Source organism: Vicia villosa, linkage group LG2 (assembly GCF_029867415.1).
Source record: "Vicia villosa cultivar HV-30 ecotype Madison, WI linkage group LG2, Vvil1.0, whole genome shotgun sequence".
NCBI classification, from domain to species: Eukaryota; Viridiplantae; Streptophyta; class Magnoliopsida; order Fabales; family Fabaceae; genus Vicia; species Vicia villosa.
The window spans coordinates 8237644-8255246 of NC_081181.1; positions in this window are offsets into that span (position 1 = coordinate 8237644).

Sequence of the window (17603 nt, forward strand, 5' to 3'; positions counted from 1 at the left end):
CCTCCTGAGGTGAGGGATAACCGTTATGGATTTGACTTTCCTCAACCTTTTGAAAGATAACCCTTGTTGTATCCTTAGATGTGTTCTTCTGATGAATTTTGAATGCTCGATCAGGTTAACTGAATACTACCCTGCCCCAGGGTTAAAAAAATAAGGGTTTTTTCTGAATAGAAAAGAAACTCCTACTTCGAAGGCTCAGAGGGGTTAACGAGGGTTTCACTCCCTTATATCTCCAGTGTTTGGGAATTTGAAACAATGCATGTACATCATCAACAGGGTTTTACTCAAAAGCATACCATTTGAGGTCCTTGGTATTATGCTTATCATTCTCCCTACGTAGTTATCATGCTTTGTTAACAAGAGTTGAATATCACAAAAAGCATAGAGAAACATATAAGAGCAAAAGCGAGTGGATTTTCAAGACAAACATATCCAATGCATTATGATTAGGGGTGGCAAAACGGGCCGGGGCCCGCCGGGCCGCCCGCGCACCCGCCAAAAAATGGCGGGTTAGGTTGGGATTTTAGGCTCGCCGCTCGCCAAAGCCCGCCCCGCCAAAACCCGCCGCCCGCCATACCCGCCCCGCCAAAGCCCGCCGCTCGCCAAAACCCGCTCCTCCTCCAAAACTCACTCTTTTTTTAGTTAATTTTAGTAATTGCAATCCTTGATGGTTTATTTTATACATTTATTTATAAATATATGTAATATTTTTTATACTAAATTTGTTAAAAAATTATTTTTATAAAAAATTATTTTAAAAAATAAGTTAAAAGTTTAATTAAAAGGTAAAAAAAAGCATATTAATTTATTAAAAAATATAAATAAAAATAGGTGGGTAAGCCCGCCGCCCGCCAACCCGCCATTTTGGCGGGGCGGGCATGATTTTGATGCCCATTTTACTTGGCGGGCATGCCCGCCCCGCTCGTTTATTGGCGGGCATAAGGCGGGGCGGGCGGCGGGCGGGGCGGGCGCCCCCGTTTTGCCACCCATAATTATGATTATAGTTCAAAAACAAACAAGTTTTGCATGCAATAGTATTGAATAAAACAAGAAAGCTTAAACATGAACATGCAAGATGATTTAAGAAATGCCAACGTTGAGGAGATCCTCTCCATATGGACTTATTGCTTCCGAAGATCCGCTGAGTCAAAGGAGAACTTCAATTCTAACCTTCAGGCGCGAATGTGATAGCCTTTGAGTCAATCAGGTCTTAAACCTTGTCTCTGAATGAGTGACAGCCTTCAATCAGATAACCAAGTTCCCCTAGAGTGGAAAGCACACCAAGCACTACGTCAAAACACTTTAGATCACTTCCTGGAAGAAGATTTCGGGAAAGTCATACGAAATTGCAAGTGCTTTAGGGATTCGAGCAATGCAAATGGTGCAAGCTCAAGACAGAATGGTCTTGCTTATCCCTCGTGCGGGAGCCCCAAATATAGCGACTGGAGTTTGTGAATGCTTTAGGGATTTGAGCTGCCAGTGATGCAAACTCAAGAATACGGAGTCTTGCTTATCCTTCGGTGGGAACCCTAAATATAGCTGCTGAAACAGAAAACACCATCATGAATGGAGGAAACTTGTATTATTATCAATGAACAACAGTAACCTTTTACGCTTGGCTATCAAAGTCATTACTTGGAACACACAATAGTTATTGAGAAAGAAGCCTCTGGCGGTACAAATTGCAAGTGATTCTCATGAGTTACTTCCTCGAGGAAGAACAAACATTCTACTTGCGGAGGATGAAATGGGATTGACCAGTAGAAACCATTATGAATAAACTCAAACATCTTTGTATTGAGCAAGTCCTGGACTCTTTGTACCTCAACCCCTGGTAAGGCTTGACATTATGATCAGGTTCCCCCTAAAATGGAAAACACCGAGTATTTTCATCGAAATCAAGAGAGCTATCTGTGGTGGGAAAGATCCAAAGCAAACAGCTTAAATTCCAACAAGCAAGGAAGCAATTGTTCACCAGGCATTAGGATTCTCATCAGCTTGTTTCTCTTACTTTTTCCGTCTCGGTTGACAAACGAAGGCTACGGAAAAGGAAACTCCAGGAGGAAGAGGTAACTCGGGATATGAAGTAGAACCTTGAGAATGAGAGGTGTCCCTGCTGAACACTCTTGATTACTGTCTGGCAAAAGATTCTGGCGAAGTCACACGGAATTTGTAATACTTTAGGTATTCGAGCAATGCAAATGATGCAATGTTCAAGATAGACAATGTCTTGCTTATCCCTCGTGCGGGAGCCCCAAGCAACTTCAAATACTTGAAGATCTTAACATCATGGCCAGGTGCCCCACAGTAGAACTCACACCTAGTGTCATCATCATCAAGCAGAGAATCTGTAGACATCCACATAATACGAAACTTAACCAATTGCAAATAAAGCAAGCATGGAAGCCAATGAGCATAAGAGATGAAAATCAAATAGATTTGTCTTTTAGTCCTCCTTATTCGAGAACATACCCCTTGAGTTCATGAGAGAAAACGAGATTAGCCGCTGATGAGGAGCTTTAGAAACCGCGAAATTGTGGAAGAGGTCCACGAAATGCTTCATGGGTTCATCTTACTAAGAGTCATTGAGAATGGGTAACAACTTGCTGTAGCAACCTGCCTAAAAATTATGGTGTTTCGAGTCGCCACCTATTCTGAAGGGCGAATAGGAAACCCTACGCAGTATAGAGATCAGGGTAAGATACTATATTCAGGTCGAGGGAAGGTGTTAGGCACCCTCAACCCTTTCCTAAGGTTTGCATTATAAAGCTAAGGTTTATGGCTAAAATAAAGAAAGATGACAGACAGTTAATAGAGTTAAAGGCTAATTATTTGAACATGATTAGAGTTTGGAGGAAGGGGACTCGCCTTGGTTATCCAAGTGCCTACGTATCTCCTTAGGGAGAATCAGAGTCAACGTAGTTCGGGCACAGGATTGTACGCCTTAGAATTAGATTTGAGTGGTTTGAAGTTGTTTTAGAGGCTTTTTGAATGGCCTATCGTAGTTTGAATAAGGATGAAAATTCATAGTTTGATTTGAAGTGTTTTGAATGTTTGAGCGTACAACCCTGGTTTTATTTGTACTATTAATCGCGATGATCAATAGGTTTGATCACCATAATTAATAGATTAGCGGGGATTGCTAACAATTCTAATCGATAGGTTCGATTATCACTAATAGCAAATAGATGTGTTTTTTAGAATTTAATTATTATCGTTACCCCTCATAATCAATAGATTTGATTACAAATAATAACGAATTTTTAAAAGGTATGCTAATCATCGTAACCAATAGATTTGGTTAAAACCATTTAGCGAAATAAATGTTATTTTGATTTATAGGATTTGATTAATTGAATTAATCGATTATTACTCATCGCGACCAATAAATTTAGTCGGAACGAGTAACAAATTAAATCCTTAAAACCTCGGCCAAGTGGCCAATGGGATTGAGCGAACCCTAATGGACGAATCAACCTCTAAGGTTTATTTATTTATTTTAGTACTTAAACAAATTAGAATAATTTAATCGAGTAATCGAAATAATTAGAAATATTATAATCCTAAACCCTAAGGGTTAACTAATCCTAATTTATTTATCTTAATACTAACTTTATACATTAATCAAATATAAATACCTATTAACTAATCTAAATATTTAATTAATACAATAAATAAATTAATATATAAAAAAACCTGGCTATCATCATGTGTGATGACTCTTTGAGTGCCCATGGTAGAGATACAGTCCCTGGGGCGCTTGATCTGGAAAACTGACGATCCAACGGTTGCCAGCGGAGGGTGCATGGTGTTCATTTGCGCATGCGATGCGTGAGATCTGCAAAGGAAGGTTTTGAAAATAAATAATACAAAACCTGGGGATTGAACCCAGGTAGTCATAGTTACCAACAGATCCTCATAGCCATGCGTGCTGATTGGTTTTGTTGTCAAACATTCGCCCCATGTGATAATATAGGATACTGTAATACGGTGAACTGACTTTTTATAATCGAAAATGTACGGTAAGCAAGAGTCGCCACCGACTTTTATTTTATCCAAACAAATTCAGAAAGGCTAAAAGAAACAGAAAAAAACCTTTTAAAGAAATCTAAGTTCGGGGGGTAATTTATGCAAAGGGAAGGTGTAAGGCACCCTTTGCATCCATGGTTTTCCATGGGCTCTTAATTGCTTTGCTTGCTCGTTTTCAGAAAATGTAGATGAAAGAGGAAAAAAAATGGACTTTAGCTCGTAAAATGAGCGTAGCCAGTTTTTGAAGAATTTTGAGAAAGAATATAGAAAATAGAGCATGGCAAGGCAATTAGGGGCAATTACCTTAAACTCAGATGATAGGTCTCTTTTTAGCCTTTCAGAATGAAAGAGTCAATCCTTGCCATAAGAGGGCAGGAAGCCTTTCGTTTGGAGGTAAAAGGGTCATCGAATTATCATTCACTCCAAGACTGACCCATGCCATAGAGAGGCAGGTAGTCTAAGGGGAAGGATCAGAATAGCCTTTCGTAGGCAACCAGAAGATACCTCGGCCTCTTTCCGTAGGCAACTTCCGAGGGTCGAGGTCATATTTGTGTATCGAAGGCAGCATCATTTAGGGTCGTATGACCTTTATATATCGAGGCAGCATGGCTGAGGTATCCTCGTATTCGAGGGACATGGCTTATTCTGCAAAACAAACATAAAGGCAACAGGCAACAAGGCAACAGAGAGGTTACCCCAAAAGGGTGCGTGTGTGCAACAATCACGTGGTTCAATTCAGTTGTTTATCTTATAATTAGTAACTCTAATCCAGTTTAAATTTGCACTCCCTAAATTACTAACCACGCAGTATATAAAGCAATAAAGGGGAAGGGAAATTGAAACCAGCGGATCCCCAAAAGGGTTTGGCACAAGTAATAATAAAAGAAAACAGAAAAGATTTAGGGTTCAGGGTTACCAAACTCGTAGCTTCGGCGGTCATCAAACCCTGAAAATTGAAAAGGAAGAATAAACAGAAGAGGGTGAGTGCATGGATAATTCTGTGAGAATTAGAGTTAACCCTAACTTAATAAAAAATGTCAAAGAGAAATTAAATATGAGTAAGAACTTAGCTTCGAATTTGATCTGATATGGTTTGTAGTCGGAAGTAGCCTCGGGGTTAACCCTGAAAATGGCAAAGGCAAAGGCAGACAGAAAAAAGATTGTGAGTGTAGGCGGAGTTCATGATATCTGAAAGTAAACCCTAATGTTAAATAACAGATGTTTAAAAAATGTTAAATCGGGACTTAGCTTCGTAATGGGCGTGGCGCATAGTCGGGAGAAACCCTGTTGCTAACCCTGAAAATACACAAAGAAAAAGGCAAGAATCAGTGTAGGCATGATCTAATGATAAACCTCACAAACCCTGATTTAGGGCACAAGTTAACCATGGTTAATAAAATAAATAAAAACCAAATTAATTAATTATTGATTTTTAACCTAATTAATTAAATTGGAAAAAATAAACCTTCGACTAAATTACTTAACCCTAATATTTATTTTAATTAATAGAATATCGATAATTAATTAAACAATTAACAAATTAAATTAGTTTAAACATTTAATTATTATTAATAACTAAATAAAATATTTTATTTTTAATGTTTTTGTAAAGAAAAGAAAATATTTTAGAACAAATTTTATTAGAAAAAGAATTATTCAAAAGAGTTTTTAAAAAAAACAAATAAACAAACAATGCATAAAAAAGAAAATAAATAGATTATATAATCAAAAGTAAAAAAAACTAAAGAAAACTCAGCTGGATCATGTGTAGAACATCCTTGATGGTTCACGGTGGACTGGCATGTTCTGGAAACGTTGGATCGGAATTGAGATAGATCCGATGGTTGTGATATGATGGCGCGCCACGAAGCTGCACCGATGGAGAGCACTAGATTGCTGTAACACACAAATTTTAAAAAAAAAAATCTGCAACCCCCAGGGATCGAACTGGCATCCTGAGGGCAAGAAGTCATATGCAAGCGTATGACCACTGGACCATGGTCGTTTTGTTGTTTACAATATGCACGCATACGTTAATATATAAAAAAACAATCGAATGAAAATTAAAAAAAAGAACTTTTACGCGCCCAGCTTCGTCTTCAACCTTTGGATGTTCAACACCAAGCCTTTGCCTACGGACGGCACTGTAGCTAAAGGCTATACCAACGGTTTATTACCGTAGCTAAAAACCTGCAAAATTCATAATTAAATCATGGACGCACTAAACCTCCGATGAGACCAGGGTCCTGACCGAAAATTCATCCCGAGTCCATTGAAGCCATTCATTTGGTCAGATTCAGACTCTAAAGCTTCGTCCCCAATTCGAATGTCACAAACCCTAACTATGGTGAGTCCTTATATTCGAGTCTAAACTTCAATTAAACTATATCAACAGCTTGCAAACATCATGAGGAATCATATTATGCAATCAAATTTTGTTTATGACGCGTAAATAGATGTAATCGAAATCAAAGAAATTCAAGCGAACCGTGAGTTGATGTGCGTCGATTCCAGGTGCGGCAGATCTCGATTTTGATTGGAATACCACCAACAATGTTCCAGCAACGCGTTTGATCATTCAAGAGCCTTCGAATCGGTCCTGAACCCCAAAAACGAAATTGACCTTTTCTTGCTATTTTGTGAGTTTTCACGTGTTCTACAGGGCTGCCATCCTTGTCCTTTGGCATTTGATGGAGTTGTATACTTATAGGGGAATGGTCTAGGTCAACAAAATTAGAAGGAGATCAAATAAAATAATTGATTGGAATTTTGATTGAATTTTTTTATAAAACCTTTCCAATTTGATTCAATCTCAATCTTGTATTTATTCCCCACGTTTTTTGCCTTTGGAAATCAGATTTTATTGGCTTCTAAAATGGCTCCAAAGCATAACTTGTGATTTAATCCAAATATCTCATATTTTTATAATTTATTTAATATTTAAAATGAATAAAAAATTCAAATTAATACTAATAAAAATCATAAAAAATAAAAATATAAACCAATGGGATTAAGGCTTCCCTTGAGGTCATGGGCTTTTTTGAAGGTAAGATTTGGCTTCTTCTTTTTGTACCTAAACACATTAATAAGAGAAAACAAACACTATATAAAAAAAGATTAAAAAAAAAGGTTTAATAGTTTTAATTTAAAATTCAATTTAAATTAAGATCGAATTAAATATTAAACCCATAAACCACGATAATTAGTAAATAAAACTACAACCATTAAATCATACACTAGAGTAGAAATGCATAAAATGAACGCATGTGTGAATAAATGCATAGTTACGCAAATAATATGCAAAGCCTAAACCCGTAAAAATGTAAAATCGGGAGGGCAAATTTTGGGGTATGACAGATACAATACTCCTTTTGAATATTCAATTATCAATTAGTAGTGGGCCTCGGCGTATGTGTGTTTGCTATTAGTCTCCACCTCTTTGCAGAAAATCAGAACCTTGCTTTTCACCATTGAAACCAACCGTACGTAAAAACGATCCCCCCTTTTTCTCTGATTCAAGAACCAATCAACACGAGAGAACGAAGACGCATCCACCTTCTCCTTCGATTCAAGATCCAAGCGATATGTCTTGTGCGGCGCGGCGGCAAGCGGTGGTCGCAGATCTTGAAGCAGAGGGAGTCGCCGGCGATGTTGTTGCAGGTGCCGTATTGATGCGACAGCGGCACTCGTGGTCGTGCGGGCTGACGCTCACGCGGTCACGGATCTGTTCGCTGGAGGATTGGTTGCTGTGCGGCGGAGGGAGTGAAACCGGAGGAGGGACCGATGGTGGTCGGAGAGATTGCGATGATAGTGGCTGCTGAGTTTTGTTTTGGATGCTTGCGGCAACCTCCTTCAAGTGTTTTTTTCCAGAATTTTCGTCCCCCGATTGTTCATCCCCCCCCCCCCTTTCTGATGTTAATGTTTTAGATTATATAGTTAGGGTTAGTTTTCGTTTTAGGCATGATTAGATTGATTAAAATTATTAGAAAGATTTGATTCTGTTTTCCAGATCTGTTTGGAGATTTATTTTGAGATTTGATTGTGTAATTTCATTTCCTTTGTTGTGATCCTGAACTTGGGCCTGGGTTGAGTATGTTGTTGCTGCTCGGGCGGTGCTGTTGGTAAGGGAAGAGGAGATGAACAGTCTTCTAAAAAAAACTCTAATTTTGACCCGGTCAACCATCATGTCAAACTTAACTAATGTTTAATTGGGCTAACCAACCTAATTAATCAATTAATTGAGTAACCCAATAATTTAATCAAACTAAATCTCAATAACTAAAATAAAATACCACACTGTATCATAAAAGGACGGATTGACTTTACTCCAATGGGCCCTAGAACTCTTCTCTTTTTTTCAATTAGGCCCCAACAAATTGCCTTGTCCAAGAAACAGAATGGGCTTGCTGCAGATTTCCTGATCAATTAGTTCAATACGCAACACATTCCACGCATCTTCACTTGTGCCATTAGGCCCCATGGTATTTATTTTAAATTCCCCTTTATAATACTGCTTAAATCATATTGATTATTTACTAACAACCAACGAAATAATAATTAGTGAAAATGACGAATGATAAATGTTGCGAATTAAATTATAGTGGAATAGATAAAACCTTGGAATGAGATAAACGGGCCAGTAGTTTGGGCTCAAAATTTATACATTTAATAAAAAGGTTTTATAAGAGGGTGGGTTTAACAATAGATATGTTAAACCCCATAACTCTCAATTTTAATACCTTTAAATAAATTAATAGACGCAAACTGGATCGGGCAATCTTTGGGGTATGACAGTGTGAAGGCAAGCTTCTACCATACTATGTTTTGATGAAGACAACTATCATAAGTATGCATCAATAAAGGATGAGCAAAAAGATCAAATAAGCAATGGATCAAGTATTTTTAAAAAGAAACAAGATTCAAGATTTCCTCAATGGTTTCAAGCTTGGTTGATCTAAGGTATTAAGATTTATGGCAAAGCAAGTCTATTAATGCATAACAAGTGTTTTCAAACATATATACATCATCTATAAATCTTACATACATCCTAGAATCATTTCAAACCTTTCCATAAAGTTTTTTGAGTTTTTCATTCTTAGGAACCGGGTTCCAAATTGGAGGAACCGGTTCCCCAAGACTTCTGCCAACTTTTATTTGCGCTAAAAGAGTCAGGAACCGAGTTCCAGATTTTGGGAACCGGTTCCCCAGTTCAAAATTTGAATTTCTTTTTAACGTTGGGTTAGGGAACCCGGGTTCCAGATTTTGGGAACCGGTTCCTCTGTGCGCAGTTTGAAAAATTATATTTTTTCCAATAGCTTTTATGTCATACCTCTTCACCCTTTGTATTGGCAACCTTCCATGGATTATGATCTTTTGTAGGGGTGTTTTAGAGGCTATAAAACACAGAATTTCAGATTTATCAAATCACCTCTTTCATTCAAAAATTCATACAAATCTTATACATCAAGAAATCTTCATATAAACACCAAGTGTCATATACTTCAAATTTCATTGAAACCTCTTGCATATATTTTCTTTTAATATTGCAAAGAAACATTTCATACCATTCATAAACACTTGTGTTAAATTAAAAGATTTGTTTACTTGAAAGGGAAGATCAATCAAGTGATTGATTAATTGTATCAAAACTTCTACTCAAAATATATTTTATTATTATTGACTTGCTATCCAAGATTGTTGGAAGTAAGGGTTGTTGATTAGTGAGAGGATTGTTCTCATAATCAAGTTGGTAAATCCAAGAGGATTGTTCTTGGTAGTTGTAACCTTGTTGTCCATAGTTTTGGAAACAAGAGGTATCCTTAGGGAGGGTGTTCTCTTAAGGACTTATTGAAATCCAAGAGGATTGTTCTTGGTGGTTTTTGTTAGAAGATTGTAGGAGGAGTCTTAGTCTAGGCTTGTACAAAGATCTAACAATAGTAAAATCTCTTTCGTGTTTGAAAGGGGACTGGAGTACTCTCGGATTGTGAGGGGAACCAGTATACATCATTGTGTTCTTTACTTTTCCGCAATTTACCGCTTTCATCACTATTATCAAGAAAAGAAAAGAACCATTCAAAAACCTTCAAACACTTAACCAACAATAAAGTACAAGTATTCTAAAAACCGGATAAATCTTTGAAAAACCTAATTCACCCCTCCTCTTAGGTGCACTCTTAAACTTACAATTGGCATCAGAGCAAGTTATAGGTAACTTGTTCCTAAAGATCCAGAATGGCTTCCGCAAATCAGAATCCAGTTTTTAGAGATGGTGGTAGTAACAACAAGCCTCCATTATTTTGTGGTGAATACTTTGACTTTTGGAAAATCCAAATGAAGGCTCATTTAGAAGCAAAAGGAGAAGAAGTATGGGAAGCAGTCCAAAATGGTCCCTTTGTTCCTACAACTATCGTCGATGGTGTTGAATCAACAAAGCTTAAAGTTTCATGGAACGATGATGATAGAAGGAAAGTTCTTGCTGACAAAAAGGCGATCAGTCTTCTTCATGGTGCTCTTAGTATGGATGAATTCTTCCGAATATCAACATGTACAACATCAAAGGAAATTTGGGATACTCTTGTAGAAACTCATGAAGGTACCGCTGAAGTTAAAAGATCAAGATTGAATACCTTAAGCCAAGAGTACGAACTATTTAGAATGAAGCCCAGAGAAACTATTCTCGAATTGCAAAAACGATTCGTTCATTTGACAAATCACTTGAAGGCACTCGGTAAGACTCTCCCTACCGAAGAACTAAATTTAAAGGTGCTCAGATCTTTAACAAGAGAATGGCAACCGAAAGTAACGGCGATATCCGAGAAAAAGAATCTATCAAAGATGACTTCCGCAACCTTGTTCGGTAAACTTCAAGAATATGAAACAGAACTCGGAAGACTTGAAACGCATGAAATTCAAATGAAAGATTCAAAAGATATTGCCTTGAAGACAAGAGTCAAGCATCATGATAGCAATCAAGAGGATGAATCCACTAGTGAAGAAGATAATGAGTTTATCAAAAAGTTTGAAAAATTTCTAAGAAAAGAAAAGAAAAAGGAGATCATTAAAGATGAAGTACCAACAAGGAAGATTAAATGCTTTGAATGTGGAGAAAGAGGACATGTCAAAAGTGAATGCCCTAAACTTGAAAAGAAGAACAAATACTTCAAGAAAAATAAGGATAAAAAATCAAAGAAAGCATATGTAGCATGGGATGACAATGAAATAAGTTCATCTTCAGATGAAGAACATGCGAATCTTGCATTGGTAGCAACACACCATTCTGATGATGAAGACAATGAGGTTAGTAATGAATTTTCTCTTTTTGATAATGATGTTCAAGAGGCTATAAATGAATTGTTAAATGAGTGCAAAATTCTCTATAAAACTATCTCATCTCAAAAGAAAATAATATCATCTTTAGAAGAGAAGGTTAAGATAATAGAAGAAAAAGATGACAAAGAAAAAATGATTAGTGTTCAAGAAGATAGTGTTGCATGCAAGAATTGTGAATCATTTTCTTTTGAAATTGTTCAATTAAAGAGAGTCCTTGAAAGGTATGAAAAAGGACAAATTGGGTTGGAAGGTGTCCTTAGGCAACAAAGATTCCCTAATGATAAAAGTGGTCTTGGATATGCACAGTCTAAACCAAGTACTAGTAAAACTATCTTTGTGAAGACAAGTGAACAATTCAACAAATTGAATAAAGTACAAAAGGTTCATCATCATCCTAAAAGGTTTCCTAAAAAGAAACCATATGTTCCTAGATATAGAAATAACTTTGAACCTACTTGTTTTTATTGTGGTATTATTGGTCACACACCCAATGCTTGTTATGTAAGGAACTTTAGTGTTCCTAGTGGACATTATGTATGGGTGAAGAAAGGAACTAACTATGATGGACCCAAATCACATTGGGTACCAAATCAAACTTAATTTGTTTTGTAGGTTTGCTTGAGGACCACTTAAAATCTATGGTGTTTTTATCAAGTGGTGGTTCTAAGCTTTTGATGGGAGACATAAACTAACTTTCAAATCTAGTTTTTAAGTCCAAGGGTGATTTCACATATGGAGAATACCTTAAAGGAAGAATTCTTGGCATTAACAAAGTTGGATCACTAACTTTCATATCCATTGAGGATGTACGTTATGTTGAAAGACTAAAGCAAAATCTTCTAAGCAAAAGTCAACTTTGTGACAAAGGCTTCAAGATCAAATTCACTAAGGAAGAATGCTTGATCATTGATGAAGTCACCAATGAGGTAAAACTCATGGGTAAAGAATTATTTGTGTTCATATTTTATAATAATTTATCTTTTTCCCATCCTTTTTGATAATGACAAAGGGGGAGAAGATATTTGTGTATATGTGTATGCTTGCTTGTACCTAACATTTGCAGCCACAAAGAAATAATATTTCTCAAGAATCAAGGGAGAGCTTTGATCAAGGGGGAGTTATCAAATTTAGGGGGAGCATTCACATAAGAGCATTACACTTCATATTTCAAAGGTTGTCATCATCAAAAAGGGGGAGAATGTGAAGGCAAGCTTCTACCATACTATGTTTTGATGAAGACAACTATCATAAGTATGCATCAATAAAGGATGAGCAAAAAGATCAAATAAGCAATGGATCAAGTATTTTTAAAAAGAAACAAGATTCAAGATTTCCTCAATGGTTTCAAGCTTGGTTGATCTAAGGTATTAAGATTTATGGCAAAGCAAGTCTATTAATGCATAACAAGTGTTTTCAAACATATATACATCATCTATAAATCTTACATACATCCTAGAATCATTTCAAACCTTTCCATAAAGTTTTTTGAGTTTTTCATTCTTAGGAACCGGGTTCCAAATTGGAGGAACCGGTTCCCCAAGACTTCTGCCAACTTTTATTTGCGCTAAAAGAGTCAGGAATCGAGTTCCAGATTTTGGGAACCGGTTCCCCAGTTCAAAATTTGAATTTCTTTTTAACGTTGGGTTAGGGAACCCGGGTTCCAGATTTTGGGAACCGGTTCCTCTGTGCGCAGTTTGAAAAATTATATTTTTTCCAACAGCTTTTATGTCATACCTCTTCACCCTTTGTATTGGCAACCTTCCATGGATTATGATCTTTTGTAGGGGTGTTTTAGAGGCTATAAAACACAGAATTTCAGATTTATCAAATCACCTCTTTCATTCAAAAATTCATACAAATCTTATACATCAAGAAATCTTCATATAAACACCAAGTGTCATATACTTCAAATTTCATTGAAACCTCTTGCATATATTTTCTTTTAATATTGCAAAGAAACATTTCATACCATTCATAAACACTTGTGTTACATTAAAAGATTTGTTTACTTGAAAGGGAAGATCAATCAAGTGATTGATTAATTGTATCAAAACTTCTACTCAAAATATATTTTGTTATTATTGACTTACTATCCAAGATTGTTGGAAGTAAGGGTTGTTGATTAGTGAGAGGATTGTTCTCATAATCAAGTTGGTAAATCCAAGAGGATTGTTCTTGGTAGTTGTAACCTTGTTGTCCATAGTTTTGGAAACAAGAGGTATCCTTAGGGAGGGTGTTCTCTTAAGGACTTATTGAAATCCAAGAGGATTGTTCTTGGTGGTTTTTGTTAGAAGATTGTAGGAGGAGTCTTAGTCTAGGCTTGTACAAAGATCTAACAATAGTAAAATCTCTTTCGTGTTTGAAAGGGGACTGGAGTACTCTCGGATTGTGAGGGGAACCAGTATACATCATTGTGTTCTTTACTTTTCCGCAATTTACCGCTTTCATCACTATTATCAAGAAAAGAAAAGAACCATTCAAAAACCTTCAAACACTTAACCAACAATAAAGTACAAGTATTCTAAAAACCGGATAAATCTTTGAAAAACCTAATTCACCCCTCCTCTTAGGTGCACTCTTAAACTTACAATTGGCATCAGAGCAAGTTATAGGTAACTTGTTCCTAAAGATCCAGAATGGCTTCCGCAAATCAGAATCCAGTTTTTAGAGATGGTGGTAGTAACAACAAGCCTCCATTATTTTGTGGTGAATACTTTGACTTTTGGAAAATCCAAATGAAGGCTCATTTAGAAGCAAAAGGAGAAGAAGTATGGGAAGCAGTCCAAAATGGTCCCTTTGTTCCTACAACTATCGTCGATGGTGTTGAATCAACAAAGCTTAAAGTTTCATGGAACGATGATGATAGAAGGAAAGTTCTTGCTGACAAAAAGGCGATCAGTCTTCTTCATGGTGCTCTTAGTATGGATGAATTCTTCCGAATATCAACATGTACAACATCAAAGGAAATTTGGGATACTCTTGTAGAAACTCATGAAGGTACCGCTGAAGTTAAAAGATCAAGATTGAATACCTTAAGCCAAGAGTACGAACTATTTAGAATGAAGCCCAGAGAAACTATTCTCGAATTGCAAAAACGATTCGTTCATTTGACAAATCACTTGAAGGCACTCGGTAAGACTCTCCCTACCGAAGAACTAAATTTAAAGGTGCTCAGATCTTTAACAAGAGAATGGCAACCGAAAGTAACGGCGATATCCGAGAAAAAGAATCTATCAAAGATGACTTCCGCAACCTTGTTCGGTAAACTTCAAGAATATGAAACAGAACTCGGAAGACTTGAAACGCATGAAATTCAAATGAAAGATTCAAAAGATATTGCCTTGAAGACAAGAGTCAAGCATCATGATAGCAATCAAGAGGATGAATCCACTAGTGAAGAAGATAATGAGTTTATCAAAAAGTTTGAAAAATTTCTAAGAAAAGAAAAGAAAAAGGAGATCATTAAAGATGAAGTACCAACAAGGAAGATTAAATGCTTTGAATGTGGAGAAAGAGGACATGTCAAAAGTGAATGCCCTAAACTTGAAAAGAAGAACAAATACTTCAAGAAAAATAAGGATAAAAAATCAAAGAAAGCATATGTAGCATGGGATGACAATGAAATAAGTTCATCTTCAGATGAAGAACATGCGAATCTTGCATTGGTAGCAACACACCATTCTGATGATGAAGACAATGAGGTTAGTAATGAATTTTCTCTTTTTGATAATGATGTTCAAGAGGCTATAAATGAATTGTTAAATGAGTGCAAAATTCTCTATAAAACTATCTCATCTCAAAAGAAAATAATATCATCTTTAGAAGAGAAGGTTAAGATAATAGAAGAAAAAGATGACAAAGAAAAAATGATTAGTGTTCAAGAAGATAGTGTTGCATGCAAGAATTGTGAATCATTTTCTTTTGAAATTGTTCAATTAAAGAGAGTCCTTGAAAGGTATGAAAAAGGACAAATTGGGTTGGAAGGTGTCCTTAGGCAACAAAGATTCCCTAATGATAAAAGTGGTCTTGGATATGCAAAGTCTAAACCAAGTACTAGTAAAACTATCTTTGTGAAGACAAGTGAACAATTCAACAAATTGAATAAAGTACAAAAGGTTCATCATCATCCTAAAAGGTTTCCTAAAAAGAAACCATATGTTCCTAGATATAGAAATAACTTTGAACCTACTTGTTTTTATTGTGGTATTATTGGTCACACACCCAATGCTTGTTATGTAAGGAACTTTAGTGTTCCTAGTGGACATTATGTATGGGTGAAGAAAGGAACTAACTATGATGGACCCAAAGCACATTGGGTACCAAATCAAACTTAATTTGTTTTGTAGGTTTGCTTGAGGACCACTTAAAATCTATGGTGTTTTTATCAAGTGGTGGTTCTAAGCTTTTGATGGGAGACATAAACTAACTTTCAAATCTAGTTTTTAAGTCCAAGGGTGATTTCACATATGGAGAATACCTTAAAGGAAGAATTCTTGGCATTAACAAAGTTGGATCACTAACTTTCATATCCATTGAGGATGTACGTTATGTTGAAAGACTAAAGCAAAATCTTCTAAGCAAAAGTCAACTTTGTGACAAAGGCTTCAAGATCAAATTCACTAAGGAAGAATGCTTGATCATTGATGAAGTCACCAATGAGGTAAAACTCATGGGTAAAGAATTATTTGTGTTCATATTTTATAATAATTTATCTTTTTCCCATCCTTTTTGATAATGACAAAGGGGGAGAAGATATTTGTGTATATGTGTATGCTTGCTTGTACCTAACATTTGCAGCCACAAAGAAATAATATTTCTCAAGAATCAAGGGAGAGCTTTGATCAAGGGGGAGTTATCAAATTTAGGGGGAGCATTCACATAAGAGCATTACACTTCATATTTCAAAGGTTGTCATCATCAAAAAGGGGGAGAATGTGAAGGCAAGCTTCTACCATACTATGTTTTGATGAAGACAACTATCATAAGTATGCATCAATAAAGGATGAGCAAAAAGATCAAATAAGCAATGGATCAAGTATTTTTAAAAAGAAACAAGATTCAAGATTTCCTCAATGGTTTCAAGCTTGGTTGATCTAAGGTATTAAGATTTATGGCAAAGCAAGTCTATTAATGCATAACAAGTGTTTTCAAACATATATACATCATCTATAAATCTTACATACATCCTAGAATCATTTCAAACCTTTCCATAAAGTTTTTTGAGTTTTTCATTCTTAGGAACCGGGTTCCAAATTGGAGGAACCGGTTCCCCAAGACTTCTGCCAACTTTTATTTGCGCTAAAAGAGTCAGGAACAGAGTTCCAGATTTTGGGAACCGGTTCCCCAGTTCAAAATTTGAATTTCTTTTTAACGTTGGGTTAGGGAACCCGGGTTCCAGAATTTGGGAACCGGTTCCTCTGTGCGCAGTTTGAAAAATTATATTTTTTCCAACAGCTTTTATGTCATACCTCTTCACCCTTTGTATTGGCAACCTTCCATGGATTATGATCTTTTGTAGGGGTGTTTTAGAGGCTATAAAACACAGAATTTCAGATTTATCAAATCACCTCTTTCATTCAAAAATTCATACAAATCTTATACATCAAGAAATCTTCATATAAACACCAAGTGTCATATACTTCAAATTTCATTGAAACCTCTTGCATATATTTTCTTTTAATATTGCAAAGAAACATTTCATACCATTCATAAACACTTGTGTTACATTAAAAGATTTGTTTACTTGAAAGGGAAGATCAATCAAGATTGTTGGAAGTAAGGGTTGTTGATTAGTGAGAGGATTGTTCTCATAATCAAGTTGGTAAATCCAAGAGGATTGTTCTTGGTAGTTGTAACCTTGTTGTCCATAGTTTTGGAAACAAGAGGTATCCTTAGGGAGGGTGTTCTCTTAAGGACTTATTGAAATCCAAGAGGATTGTTCTTAGTGGTTTTTGTTAGAAGATTGTAGGAGGAGTCTTAGTCTAGGCTTGTACAAAGATCTAACAATAGTAAAATCTCTTTCGTGTTTGAAAGGGGATTGGAGTACTCTCGGATTGTGAGGGGAACCAGTATACATCATTGTGTTCTTTACTTTTCCGCAATTTACCGCTTTCATCACTATTATCAAGAAAAGAAAAGAACCATTCAAAAACCTTCAAACACTTAACCAACAATAAAGTACAAGTATTCTAAAAACCGGATAAATCTTTGAAAAACCTAACGTGATGAATGTTGTGTAGAAGATA